The sequence below is a fragment of the Malurus melanocephalus genome, unplaced genomic scaffold (genome assembly GCF_030028575.1).
Source record: "Malurus melanocephalus ecotype Western Australia unplaced genomic scaffold, MMel_1.1 scaffold_1089, whole genome shotgun sequence".
Lineage (NCBI taxonomy): Eukaryota > Metazoa > Chordata > Aves > Passeriformes > Maluridae > Malurus > Malurus melanocephalus.
This window is the reverse complement of record NW_026624321.1, coordinates 77,995-92,560: the sequence shown is the minus strand read 5'-3', so window position 1 is coordinate 92,560 and position 14,566 is coordinate 77,995.

Sequence of the window (14,566 nt, the reverse complement as noted above, 5' to 3'; positions counted from 1 at the left end):
GTTTGCACAAACTTTGCTGGCTGCCGAGGGCATTTCTGTGCAGTTTGCTTTTCTTTCCAAGTGTCTAAGAGGAATGTCCTTGTGTGAATGTCGAAAGCTCCTCTCCTCTTTGGAGCCCTGCCTTGCTCACTGCAGGTCTGGCAGGTACGTGGAGGGCACCTGCTGATGTAGGGTACCCCTGCTTTTTTTGCCTTAAGTTCTGCTGAATGGAAAGTTCTGGAGAATTTCAGCTTCTCACCTTTTTAAGGTGAAAACTTATTGGAGCAGAGGGTGACCTGTGCAACAGTGCCAGACTGGGTGTAAGGTGTGCTTTCTGTTGTTGCTCAACTCATGCTACTTAATGAATCCGTTAGCACAGGGGAGGGCTATAAACAAAAATCTGGCATCATTACCTGTGAGTAATTAGGGCATTTTTCCTTTCTGCTGTGGTGCTTTCCCTGTTGAGAGTTTGTGAAATGCACTGATATTCAGCCATCAAAACATTTACTGCCCTGAACAGCAAGAGATTSCAGCTGTGTGTGCAGGTTCTCGAGGGGGCAAATGAAGGACGTGATGTGGTGGGATGTGACAGCTTCTTCAAATTGTTGATTTTCAGTACTGAGCCAGAAGTGAAAACTCTGCCTGGAAAGATGCTGAAAGGGGACACAGATCAATAGTGCAGTTATGCTGCAAAAATACCCCAAGAGACAAGTTCCCAGTTTGTATGRCAGCAGAGCAGCTTTTTGCTACTTGCATGTATAACTTGGATTTTTTTTTTCCTTGTATATTATATTACTCTGCACCCAAATTMAAGTGAGCTTTARTAGTCAGAGATTCTCTTCAAWATAGGAAGGCAGCTCCTTWAGGTTTGCTTCATGGGCATCTTTAAAACTGATCATAGACCCTTAACATCTGTAGGTAAAATTGMCTGGGAGTGACTTTGGGTGGGATCTTGGAAATCCTTTTTTGTCCTGAAAATCTCATTCTCATGAGTGAAGAAAAGTCCGAYGTTGCTGGAGATGGRTATCCCTGCTCATTCCTGCTGCAAATCTCTGTTCCCTGGTGCTTCTCCTCTGACTCCTTGACACATCTGTACTCTGACATGCCTGATGCTGCTTCTTCTGTTTGTACAAAACATGGAAAAAGCTGCCTGTTGCTAAGCTACCAACATCTGCAAGATAAACTTTAACCCAAGGTTACAACCTGCTGCTCAGCAAAGCTCTGCTTTTGAAAATCCATCACCCCAACCAACTATGTGCTTTTTTTGCATAATTTCTGCATTACAACTTCTGTTTTTTTGTCCTTTTCCCAGAAAATACTTTCCTAGTTTGTTACCAAGACCGACTTTASCATGGWGTAGGTTTTGTTTGGGTTTTTTTTCATTGCCATAACTAATTACTTTTGGAGGTTCTGAGCACCATAAGAGGCTGATAAAAATCTCTGAGAGATCAGTCCTTCCCCTATTTAAGCTCTTCTCCAGAAAAGTCTTTCTGTCCATCACTGCAATGAGAGAGAACTGATTTCACTTTAACTCCTGCAGACAGTAAATAGAAGGTTGAACACAAACTTTTCAGAGAGCTCACAATCCTGCACCATGCCCTATGTGGATTGTTGGATGTGAAGRGAGAAAGTTTTATAACAATCCTTTGAGGAACATATATTTTCAGTACACCAGTCTGACTAAGACAGATGAGACTGGTAAAGCTTCAAGTGTAATAAGAGAACAATATGAACAGATTTTCTCCACTGATCACATGTACTTACCTTAATTCATGTAGAAAAACAAAAACAAAGAAAAAGTAATAGTCTTTTGTGTGAATGGCTTTTAAGTAAAAAAGGCTGGTTTGTGTAAAAGAAGCTGTAAAATACATCAATTCTTGCCTGTTCAGACATTTTCTTCTGTGTCTGTATGTCTTCTCCACAAAGTTGTAAAATATTTAGACTGTGCTGTATCTGTGAATATCTGATGTGTCATCTCACTGAGAAAAGTAATGAATGTTAGAGTCTCTGTGGAAAGACTGCAGTGTATTYTAGCTCAGTATGATGGAAAGCCACTGACAGATGTCAAACCTCTCCTTTCTTTCAGAATTTCTGTATATTCATAGATTTTTAAATTTTCTTATACTACTACTACTMTTACTACCACCACTGCTACTACTACTGCTGCTACTACTGTTGTATTATGTATTGGGAAATGAGTAATTGAAAAAAGAAAGTGGTGTGGAGCCAAAAAAAGCGAATCTGCTGTGCTTTTGTGTTCAGTGAAGGGAAAGAKTAAGAGGTTTTGAGCGTTTCCCTCAACTTGAAAAATGAAAGCAGAGCTTAACTACTCATTGTAGAAGCCACACTCCGAGACACTGGAGTTCTGCCCAGAGGCAACTTCCTAATTTCCTGAAAACTAAAATTGTTCATGTCCTTGCAGGAGGATGCTGATGAGATGGGTACTTGAATCCCTAGAAAGTTTTGATGGCCCTGAAAGAAATTGCCCCTTATTGACTTAGAGAGTAAGGAAAAAAAGTGAGCAGATCCATTCCTGGAAAAGTGTGAAAAGGGTGGCAAACATTTCCAGTATTCATGCCTTTGTTTGTTTGTGAAATTTGGTYGGTCAGCCTGAAAAATGAAAGCAAYCTGACCAGCAGCAGCAGTGGCATGTGTGTGAGTTATCTTTTTATTAAATAATTATATGCATAGCCCACTAATAAATAACACATGTTCCTTTTCCTTCAGTTTTTGGAAGTAAGAGTAGTGTTCAAGGTCTGAAAGGCCTGGAGAGAAATCAGAGCTCTGAARGGAGGGGAAGGTCAGATATCAGCAGTGGAAATGGGGTGAATGCCTTCATTTTTATTCAGGTAATTTTGGCCAGGCAGTTGAGATAGAAAAAGATAACCAAAAGAAGATAACACTAAAAGTACAAGTCTGCTCATGCTACTCAATGTTACGGCTTTACACAGATTTTTTTCTTTTTTTCTATTGTTAGCTACATTTTGAAAAGTGACAGTGGATTTGGGATCTGTTCCCATTTTGGTCAGCCAACTTGGCATAATGCAGAGGRGTCTAAATATATCTGTAGGAGATGCTGCTTATTAGGCAACTGAAACCACTAGACAAGATAAAAATATATCAAATACTCTGTGGGTTTAATTTCAGATCGAGCTAGTCTCCCTGTATAGAAACTCCACTTCTGTGGTAGTTGCTTTTATTTACTTCCTACAACAAARATATTTGATTTTATCTTAACATTTTGTACGTGCTCAAGTGTTAGCAATTTTCCCAAGTGTCATGGCAGCGCTTAAAAGTTTTTAACGTCCAACATTAAAACATTTGGCTCTTCAGATGGTGCTGGTTTGTCGCTGATGCACATCAGTGGAGCTGTGCCAGCTTCCTCCAGCTGAGCCTTTGGCCCCTCAGTGCTGGCCTTTTTGCAGTTCTCTTATCAGGATCCTGTTTGAACCATGCAGACATACAGCACCAACTCTGTTAATGCAGAAAACCGCTACCGGGAAATGCAGAAAAAGAAGTATAAAAACCTCCGTGATTGAATCCAAACCTTACAAAGGCGTTGTTTCTTTGGGCACTTTCTTTGAAAAGACTACCATTTCAAACAAAACAGAAGGAAATTAGTAGGAAGTGATTATGGAGACAGGAAATCTGAAAGCCATGAAACTGTAAATAAAGTGTTATTTGTACTACTGTACTTGGTGCCCTGCTTTGCATTCCCAGCACGAAATGTTAGACAAGGCTTTAGCACTAGAGCGGGGACCAAGTTATTTGGATGTTAAAAAAAAAAAAAAACATCAGCAAAAAGAAGCAAAATGGGTCCGACCACATATTTCACATGAAAAGGTAGAAAGTATTTTGGACAATTATTTGCGTGGAATTCTTCTGGGCAGATTTTTATCTGAAACTTGAAGCCCTGCAGCCAGTCTCCATCACAATTTGTCCCTCTCAGCAGAGGATGTGACTTGTTTAGACATCAAACACATATCGAGTGGCTCAATGTTAACATTCTGAAGCATCAGCTCTGAGGCAGGCGCCAGTGCTAACATCATTACACAACTCATGTGGCACTATGATAATCCTGCATTCACTGTTTATTTTTATCAGACCTAGAAAGCTCATCTTTTCCATCTGTCAGCATTGTCTTACGTGATSCATTAATACAGCTGAGAGGGATGCATTACACTGTGCACTTGCASATCAGTTAATGAACCTATAGTAACAACAACCAGTGAATGAACACAGATTTTAATTTCTTCCCTGATGATGTGTTCRCTTTGGCAGTGGCTAATGTCATAYGAAAAGTTAACCWGCAAAGTTATCCCTGCATCTTYAGGTTTTTGTAAATGTGCTTTCAGRAAATGGAACYTTCCTMTTCCTTCCTCAAGAGCCATGTTTTGTGTTTTCTGCTGTAGTTTAAMAATTATTTGCTCAAAGGGGTAATAMAGCAGACCAAGAGAGCACATACMACTCCAGYGTGGTCTGAGGAAATGCTCTGAAGCACATGAACTTTACAGGAGTTGAGATCATGTGTTTTCATGTTGTGAGAGGCTGCTGAGTCCCAGGGGCAGGAACAAGTCCCTGAAAGACAGAGGGCTGACAGAACCAAAACCTTGAGTCTGATCTTTGCTTCCCATTTCTGTTCAAGCAGAAACAGCTTCCTGAAACTGCCAGAAGACTTTTGATTCTCAATGTTTTTTTCATGTCAAGAAAGCCTGGAGGTAGAATCTGTACTTTGCTGGAGAATGGACAYCCATTTGGAGGAAGCTCCAAGGAGTCCAAGGTGGTGAGACCTGCAGTGYGTTTGGTCACATCCCCACATGGTGAGGAAATGGAGAAGACACCAGCATTGTGCTCATTGCTGGTACAGGGAGCTCTGCAAACTTTAGCAAGGGGAGCAGGGATGGGGACAGACACAACTGGACAGAGCAGAGCAGCAGTCAGCTCATGTTGGGAGAGTCTCAATGCAGCCAGGATTACTGCTGATGCTATTTCAGTGGCTGCAGGGGCAGTTCAATCGATAGTACATCTCCTGAGAGCATTTTGCACCAGATTTAGTCTTTTTTAAAATGTGGGCACACAGAAAGACAAATATGAGGTAGCTGAGCCCTGCTTGCAAGTCATCACCATTCTGATGCCTTAAAATCAGCAAACACCTCCTTTGCAAAGGGAGGGGGAAAGGAGGAAAGGAAAAGGGTGCAATGAAAATATTGCACTTATTTCCCTGTGGAACAGCAACAGAGTGTTGTATAACACAGAGACAGAGATACTTGTGGTGGCCTTCTTTACTGATTTAGAGGATGTGCTCAAATTATCTTCAGTGTCTATTTGTGTACGGCAATGCCTAAATTACAGCTGTAATGTTTTGTGGCCTCCTTCAGCTTTCCTGAAGCCCTAAAGCATTTTTTCCCCCACCAGTCCGGTGTCCTTGTCCACTTCTTTGGAGAAAGCATTAATATTTGGAGGGGGGGGATCATTTTGCTGGCTGTGCTAATCGGGTTTGTCTCTGCTTCCATCAGGGCCTTTTATCCAGCCTTCCCCCCTTCCCCCTGCCTCCCTCCCTTCCAAGCAAGGCAGCAATCTGTTCTTTTTAAACCCTTCATCATCTTTGCTCTCTCCATCTCAGTTTCCCCAGATTTTAGAGATTGTTGACTATTATGTAACAGATGGCCTGCCAGACCTCCGACTCTTTGCGGTGATGGCGAGCTTGGCGCAGCAAATAGCAGCACTGGAGTCAGCATTCAGCAGCATAGACGCTCATGAATTTTAACTCCTCGGTGACAAAGGAATTTCAGGGGGTAAGAGCCAATCTATCAGTAGCCAAAGTAATTAGAAGACTTAGATGGCTCTCTAGTGCAGAGTATCCCTCCTCTGCTATGGGCTGTTCGGAGTAGATTAGGATAGTCTATGTCCCATTGATCTCTAAACCATAACTATGCCTCAAAACAATAGGACAGCTTAATCCAGAAATTGAGACATTGCAGTGAGCATCACTGAGGGCTGTTCTTTTGGCTTGTGGTGAAATGCACTTTGCAGCATCAAGCTGGGACACTGTRTATTGAGCAGAGTTATACTTTGATTTTTGTTTCTACCACATTCCTGGTTAGCAGGAGAAATCTCCCTAAATGACCAGCATTCTCTCTTKAAACATTTAATACTTGAGGAATTCATTTTCTTGCCCTCTTTACATCTTCCCTTTTCTTTGTTCTTTGTCACTCTTGCTTCTGTATGTATATTGAAAGAGTTCTTGTGAGTGACCAGAGTTTTGGCACCCTCATAGAGCTTTTTGTCATTTCTAGGAAGTTTCTGAATATATCATTCCTTTTCCCAGAAGTCTAGCTGCTTGCCTTTCAGAAATATTTCTGTGTCTGACCAGTCAATGGAAGCTCTTWCTTGTAAAGTAGGGGAAATGGGGAGAAGAGACAGTCAGTTCAGAAGAGCAAAGAGCATCTTTAAAGCGAGTCAGTAAATATTCAAACTAGAGGTGGTTTGTAGGATTTTTAAGATTAAAGAAAAAAAAAAATTGCTGGATCAAGTTACTTCAGAGACACCAGAGCAAAAGCACTTTGCAAAAGTAGAGATGAGGTCAAAGGAGTCTGCATGGAACTGAGAAYAGAGGCAGCCCGTGGTGGCTGCTGGATCCCTGTGCCAGTCTGGGTAAACTGAGGCAGGAGCTGTGTCTCCCACTCGAGGGTTTCCAGCTCCACTGGGGCACATCCAATCCTCACCCCACACTCACAGCAGAGACTCCAGGGCTTCTTTTACCCAGGAATGTTTGAATTACCTCAAATAACCTTAATTTTCAATAGGAGACTTATTGTTTTCAGCAGACAGAATCCAGGAGTGATAAGCCAACAAATATCTTCGCTTTCCTCTCTTRGATATGCTCTGAGACCTCTGCAGATGAGGAATGGGCTTTCCTTACATGCTCCTGTGGTTTAGGAATACTTGTCCCATTGGAAGTCAATTGAGGAAAAGTTTAATTCCAGCCCACAAAATCTGCAAAGAACAGTTACACTACAYATCCCTCAGCAAAATGTGTGCTCACCCACATTCTGCATTGGATCCAGAGCTAACCCACAGCCCCAAATCCTCCTAAATAGTGTAGATTATCCTGGAGGGGAGGAATTCTCTTTGTAGGGCTTGATTACCCCTGTCCACTGCCCCTGCCCGTGTGAAGATGCACACATGCARACACACCTCCCTTCCCTACAACCTGGAGTAAGTGCTGCAGTCCAGGGAGGTTCCAGAGAGCTTCCTCTGCACCTTTGGGACCCAGAACATCACCCCTCTCCATGGCAAACCTCTGTGCAAGTGCTGAGCTCCCCAAGCACGATGTACAAAGGAGGGGATGCACACAGAGGTCAGCCAGAGGTAATGATCTGCCTAAATTCCATGAGCTCCAGTAATGTCATTTAGCAGCAATRAGCCCCTGTTTAAATTGGAGTGACACTGTCCCAAATGGCCATTTTAATAAGGTTTGGAGATTGTGGACACAGAGCTTTCCTGCTTTTGCAGCCCATAATAACTAGTTAGTTGTGCATAAGGTCAAACAGCAGTATCTGATCAGCAAAGTCTTCATTTTACAAGAGAGCTTGGAATGGGATGAGCAAATGATATCATTGCTGTAAAACTGACTGCTCTGTCACTACCTATTGCTTATCCAAGTGTCACAGCTCAGAAATAACTCCCCAAAAGGAACAGCAGCACCCAGTCTTGGGCAAAAAGAAACTTTGGTAGATGTTGGAGACACCAAGCAGTGGCAGGATCCTCACTGCTGCAAACACAGGGGAGTGTGGCTCTAGCAAGAGCATTGATATTTCCTGTTGATGCTGAGGTCCCTCTTTCAGCAGCAGGAACAAGAGTGGCTGGGATTTGAGGGGCCAGGAGTTCTGCACCGTGGGGCAGCTGCTGAGCTCTCCTGCAGCAAAATCTCCTGGATGCAACATTGAGAACAGTGGTACTTGGCACTTCAAGGGGCATCAGCAGCGGGCTGTAAGGCGTTGGAGAGGAAAAGCCATAAAATGCAACACGGATGAGCTTAGTCAGGAGGAAAAGCTGCAACATGACTACCCTTACTGGGCCCATTCTGCATCTCAGGTGAAATATTTAGCATCTTTGAATCAAAACCAGAAACTGCTGACTTCTGTCTCCAATTTTTCTATGCAAGTGTTTTTCATGTAATGTACATTTTTGTTGTTGGGTTTGTTTTTGGTTTTTTTTCCTGCAATAATACCTCCACAAATCTTTCCATGTAATGTTTGGGTAACTATACCTTGCAATTTAATAGGCTGGGGAATTTTTCTTATTGCTGATAGCAGGCTGCTCACTGAGAAACACAGTAACATGGAACTGTTCTGCTGAAATCATATCAGACACCTTTCTCTGACATTAACCATATTATTCTTCTTTTTTTTTGGCTGAGCTAATGTTTACACAGCCATGTAACAGCAATAATAGTAATAATAACATTAATAATTTTTCAAAAAGTTTTTGCCTTATTTATTGTTGAGTTTATCTTGTTTAGACAAGCCACTTTCTGAACTTTAGTCAAGTAAACAGATAGGAAAAGCTGGCATCTAAAATCAATAAAAGACAAGTGCAGCGCAATCCATGGCTTCTTTGTGAGTCAAATGTTCCAGCCCCAAAATAAACAATCTGAAAAAAAAAAAAATAAAATAAATAAATAAATAAATAAAAGAAGAAGGTCATTTTGATCACATGTGAAAACTACCTGAGGGCAAATAAATATGGGGATCACATTCTTATCAAGTCTCTCTGATAATAATGGGCTGGTCAGTGGGGCCAGTGTGTCAGTGGTGGCCACTGGGTCAGATAACAATCCCCAATGTCTGCTCTCTTCTCCTGCTGTGACCTGGCCCATCTGCTTCTCTCTGGCCATATGCTGCACAGCTATGTGCCACTGGGCACATYCTAGCTTTATGCATCTCAATGCTCCTTGCTTTTCATTGAAGTTTTGCTGACATGACATTCCTTTGAATATTCCTGGACAAAAGTGGGGTTTGTGTTGGTGTTGGTTTTCATCTCAGGGCACTGAATCGACAGGGGAGGTTTCTAACAGATCCATCAGGTGGGTAGGAAGGCTGGCTGCATGTTTCCTCCCAGCTTACCTTAAATGCAGTGTTGTTTTTCCTGATCTTAGCAACTGAAACAGAGCCCAGCACATGTAAAAGAGCAAGGTTTGTTTGTTTTTGTCTCAAATAAGCCCAGTCTGTTGTCATAAATAAGCCCAGTCTAACCCCTCCTGAGCGCCACGGAGGAAGCACAGTCTGACCTGAAAGCTGTGACATTGCCTTAGAAAAAGCAAAGGAATTAAACCCAGTGGGACAAACTGCATGGATCAGACATCCCCCTCCTTCTCCAGGTGAGGCAAGGGCTTTTCTGGGATGCTGCAGTTCTCTGCCTTGCTGTTTTTGAGGTGTCAAGCCCAAGCACTGCTCATGGGGACTGTCAGGSAGGCTCCAGCAGTGCTGACCCTCAGAACTCTCCATGTGGCCAGCACAGAGAGCCCCCAGAGCCTCCCTGAAGGAGCCATTCCTGCTTCCCAGTGACTCCTTGGCCATGGAGAACACACAGGTACATCCTCCACTCAGGCCATGYTGCAAATGTCCAATTAGGCCTAATGAGAGCTCAGCCCAGGCATCAAAGCACACAGAGACAATGGCAAATGCACAATCCCCCTCCTCGGTGATSCCTTTGCCAAGAGGAGGATGTCATTATTGTGTGGGCTTTAATAAAGCCTGTATGTTCATCCTGCAGCCAGCATCCTGGGGCCCCTCTCAGCTGGGACCTCTGGACATCCCAACAACCACAGAGACCTGAAAAAGGAGAGTAAAATGCCATACAAATATTACTACAACAAGCTGATTTATGAATTCTCTGAGGCAAGTGCTCGATGGCACAGTTGTCTCTCAGTTTCTGTAAAAAAATAGAAACAAACCCCCCAAACAGTCAAATCTACATCTATGTCACTCCCTCCCCATGTGTTTCTCACAGGGTCCCCTCATGTTTTCACCTGCTTTGTGTGAAGTAACACAAAATATGTCATGTAAAGCTCCAGAGAATTATGAAATCAGTGAGTATCTTTGGAAGAATGCAAGGTTTTAGGCTCTGTTTTCACTTCACTTTGTCAATCAATMCTTTTATTKTACAGKTCCAGGGAAGTGCCTAAAAAAAAAAAAAAAAAAAAATAGTGTTACGACAGGCCCCACAAATTGAGAGATTTACTGTCTGGGGCTATGTYTAATGCCTAGAAGTCAGAAATTAAATAACAGATTTTCTTGGGACATCTGAAAACTCAGACATGATTGAGAGTCTCAGTGCTGGAATTTGATGTAGATAGGCTGCCTTTCCTGCCAGACAAAGAGCCCGACCACCTGCTGCCTCTGGAAAATAGACCCCCAACCTCATGGTGTCAGAGTGAGTTTTGCCATGTCCTGGCCCAGCATTTAATGGATCCAAATGTGTAAGTCCACCCTCTGCTGCTGAATCTGCGTGTGCTGGAAGGGATGCTAGGAGTTACTGGTGAGGGAGAAAGGGGAAATGAAGAGGGACCAGGGAGGCAGTGAAGTATAAGGCTCACACTACCTGAGAAATAAAACTATCCTTTGCTTTTGGATCTTTCTGATTCCTCTTCAGCTGGGATAATTTTACACTTAGGAATCAAGGTTTAGGAGCCACAAAGCAGAATGCCATTTCACAAATGCTTTGCRCCTCAGCAGTGATTGTAGAGCAATTCTTGCTGCCCTTCTGCTAAAGGGAGGACCAGATTTCCTCCCATGATCCCAGACTGGRCTGTCATTTGCCTCCTTTCCCTTTGGAGAAACTGATGCTCTGGATCTAGATAGCTTCTACTGGGGAAGGCTTGCAAGCCTGAATTGCAAAGGAAAAGAGCAAMCCCCTTCCCCCAAATCTGCCATTACAAAAATTAAAAGCAGGTAAGAAYGTGACACATTTCTTGGGTGATATGATAGCATCTACCATGGCGTTGTCATTTCCTTTAAAAAGGCTACTCACTTCAACAGACGTGAGGAGGGAAGAGATAAAGGAAAAAAATTGTTTACTTGGCAGTTGCTTTTGGTACTTTCTCAGAAATGCTCAGGACCGGGGACTTCTTCTGTTAGGAGCTACATGGAGGTGTTTGAAGATSCATAGGATGTACTCATGTTATGTTGTTTGCATCATATCAGAGAATTGCATAAAAAATAGGAACAATTGCTAAAGTGAGTTGCTCAACAATCTGTAACAATCTTGTCATAGACTGCCATGATCTACTGCACTCTCTACAGTATCTTTGTTAAAATGTGCAAATAGAGTTACAGAAAGTTTCAGAATAATGTGCTACTAAGAGTTTATTTAACCTTATGTTTGAACCAAGAAACTTRTTCTTAGATTGCAGTATCACAGACATACATGTGTTCCTACATAATCTATTGTGGGGCTAAAGTGGCTATTGCAGTATCCTTTTCACAGTTTGAAAACACATTCCAAAAAAAAAACCCACAATGCCAAATGAAAGTACACTACAAATACTGATCTTCACTGTTCTAATACCAAATGGACATTGTTTGTCTCACCACTTCATTCTGTGGTGGGAGAACTTTCACGGGTGCTCTGGGCCTGTAAGGCTTTAGGAGCAACGTGCATTTTTCGAGCCACTTTATGCTATAACATATCCTACACTGTATCTAGTCAATAATAATCTTCAGGGAACAGGRTTTCTTGTAGGAAATCAGACTTGTGCTGATCCAATATCATATCACAAGAAGGGGCTGTGCGTGTTGTTCCACCAAATGATGCAGCCAGCCCTGGTGCTGGTGATCAGGACATCGTGTGCTCTTGGGGAAAGGCTCTTGCCAAGCCCCCAGAAGAACCAGAGCTYCTTTTGACTTCTTGGTTCTTATGTTTGGTGGTTTGATGGAGTGTTCTCTTATTTTCCCAGATTAGTATTCAGTGATTGATTGAACAAACCAGGGGATTGAGCTGTAAAATTGGAGCAAAGTTGGGTGAATAATTCGTGTTAAGGACTGGGGAGAGAGGCTGATGAAAGAGCACAGAAAATGGGTGAGTGGTGGCTTCCCTATGGATTCATTTACAAACATGTTAATAGAAGAGTGATTCTTTTTACTGCTCCCTTTTCTGTTTTCTAATGTGAGCTTTTACGCACAAAATCTATTCTTAACACAGGAAACACAGGACTATTTTCATCTTTACACGTAAAATTCTCTGTCACTTTCTCAACACACAGCCAGGATTTCTTAGGGTTGATGAATGTAGGAATGAAACCAAAATCAACTTGACACCCGTCTTGTACAGCACAAAGACCGAGATGGGGTCCAAGCTGGAACTTGAGCAAAGCTGAGTAATACTAGACTGTTATCTTGTCATTAGGAATTGCTTTGAGTCCCTATCTGTTCAGCAACTCTAATTAATGATCATTTAACYGTACTGTCAGCCCCGTTTAAATCTGAGTGTTGCCAGTTGCTTCCTCCATGGGGGCAGCCAATGGGTGCCGGGGGAGTCGCTCATGCATGGCATTGTCSCGGTGGCGCTGGGCCTATAGCATCCCAGTTTAATAGGGCATTCAGGGCTCATTAGCCAGGAAACACATCAGGAGTGACCGCTCCGCTGCCACACGTTGCGGCTAATAGCCTCGGCGAACAGAATCGTTTCTGTTTCTGCTCACTTGTTTTTGAATCCTTTCAATGTCAACAAGTGGTCATGTCGGCAGGAGCCCGCCGTTCTCCCCAGCAGTTTTATCCGTTGCTCTCCTGAGCCAGACTTGTGTCCTCCTCCATTGTTCCGGCCACAATGGAGCCTGAGCAATCACAAAGGCTTCACAGCCATTCATCATCAGCTCACCAATTCTGGGCTTGAGATTACCCGCCAAACTTTTGGGCCATCGTTTTGGCACAGTGTGTGAATGCCCAYGAAATACAAATAGTTTCTGAAGTTTACACTTTGGTCGGAAAAAGCGTAGGGTGGCGGTGGCGGGGGGCTGTGGTGGGGGACTGGATGGAGGGAAAAAAGAGGAAATAAAACCCAGCATTGCTCTGGTTAAAAATAGAAAAGATCCTGTGGAGGGAAGATAAGAGACAATGAGATTTCTGCTGGAACTAGGGGTGTAGAAAGGAGCAACCAGGGAAATGGAGGTGTGTCCAGAAAAGGTATAATCACTCTTTTGGCTCACGGATTTGGAAACAATCCCTTGGCTTTGGCAAGGCAGCTCTTGCCTTGCTGGGATCCAGGAGCTACAGGGAGAGGGTGTCCCTGGGTGAGGTCCCCTCCTTCTATTCATGGGGATAACCAGCATTTTTCCTGGTTMTTGAAAACATGACTGGCAAAGCACTCCCTGGAAGCACACGCTGCTTGCTGCTTGTATTAGGTTAGCATTTAGCCCTTGTTGTGCTAAATGGAGAATAAATGGATGTTTCACACCTGGAAACACGAGATCTGAAGATGTAGTGATTTTACAAGGGCCATATTGTAAAAGCCAGAGATGAGAATCAAAGCTAAAACAYGTGTGTGTGTTTGTCAGTTAATTTTATGCATTACTTCTATGATGCCATGTTCTTGCCTACATCTTCAGCGCCTGGGCTGAATCCTGCCCTCTTGAGTGCCAGGCAAATCAGACATTCATTTATTGTGTGCTGAGTGCTGCCCAGACATGCTCCTTGCACCCAAACATCCTCCAATGATCCACTTGGGATGCTGCAGATAGTGCGCAGTGCCATCAGATGTTGGCTGGGCACATGGCACAGAGCTTGCTGTGTTCTTCCACCTCTTCCTTACCCTGTGCTTCAGGCAGTTCACATTGTGTTGGTTTTTCCTGGGTCAGGATTGATGGTTAAATTCCAGTCGAAAGGATTTGATCAGGACATTTTTGGAAATTCCCATCAGTATCCTACAGTCTCTTCCTGATCATTTTAACCAGGAAGTTATAAGGTGACAAAAAGTATTCATGAGAGAAGTAAAGGTGATTTTTTTTTTTGTCTGTCACTGAAAAATTAATGGGGTTTTTTTTCAGTCTGTCACTGAAAAATTAAATTTTTCTTAAACCACAATCATAGCCAATGGTTTTCAGTGTGAGCACCAATAAATGGTCTCCTATTCATTTTACATTCTATATCAGCTAGAGGCTTCTCTTTTATCTGTTGCAATAATCAGAATGGGGAAAAAATGAACTGGGTTTACTCATTTTTCCGAACAGGTCAGTATCCATTTTGTGGCCCTGGATAATATAAAATGACCAAGAAGCATTGCATGTGTATCACACACATTTCCTGACAAAAGTTTTGGGTGTAGAGCTACAGCAGTCCCCAGCATCAAAGGTAATGGAAAACACTCTGAGCATTTTCATGTTTTATGTGATCACCATTCAAAAACAGTCAAACTCCACTAATTTTGTAAGTGTTGTATTTCCTGTTATTACATTAAGATCTTCTGCAATCAGGTACTTGTCCCAGTCACTCCTACCAGACTCATAATGGTATGCATCTATTCAAGCTTTTCAAGCACTGAATTTTTCTTTTTTTCTTTTCTTTCTTTCTTTCCTTTTTTTTTTTTTTTT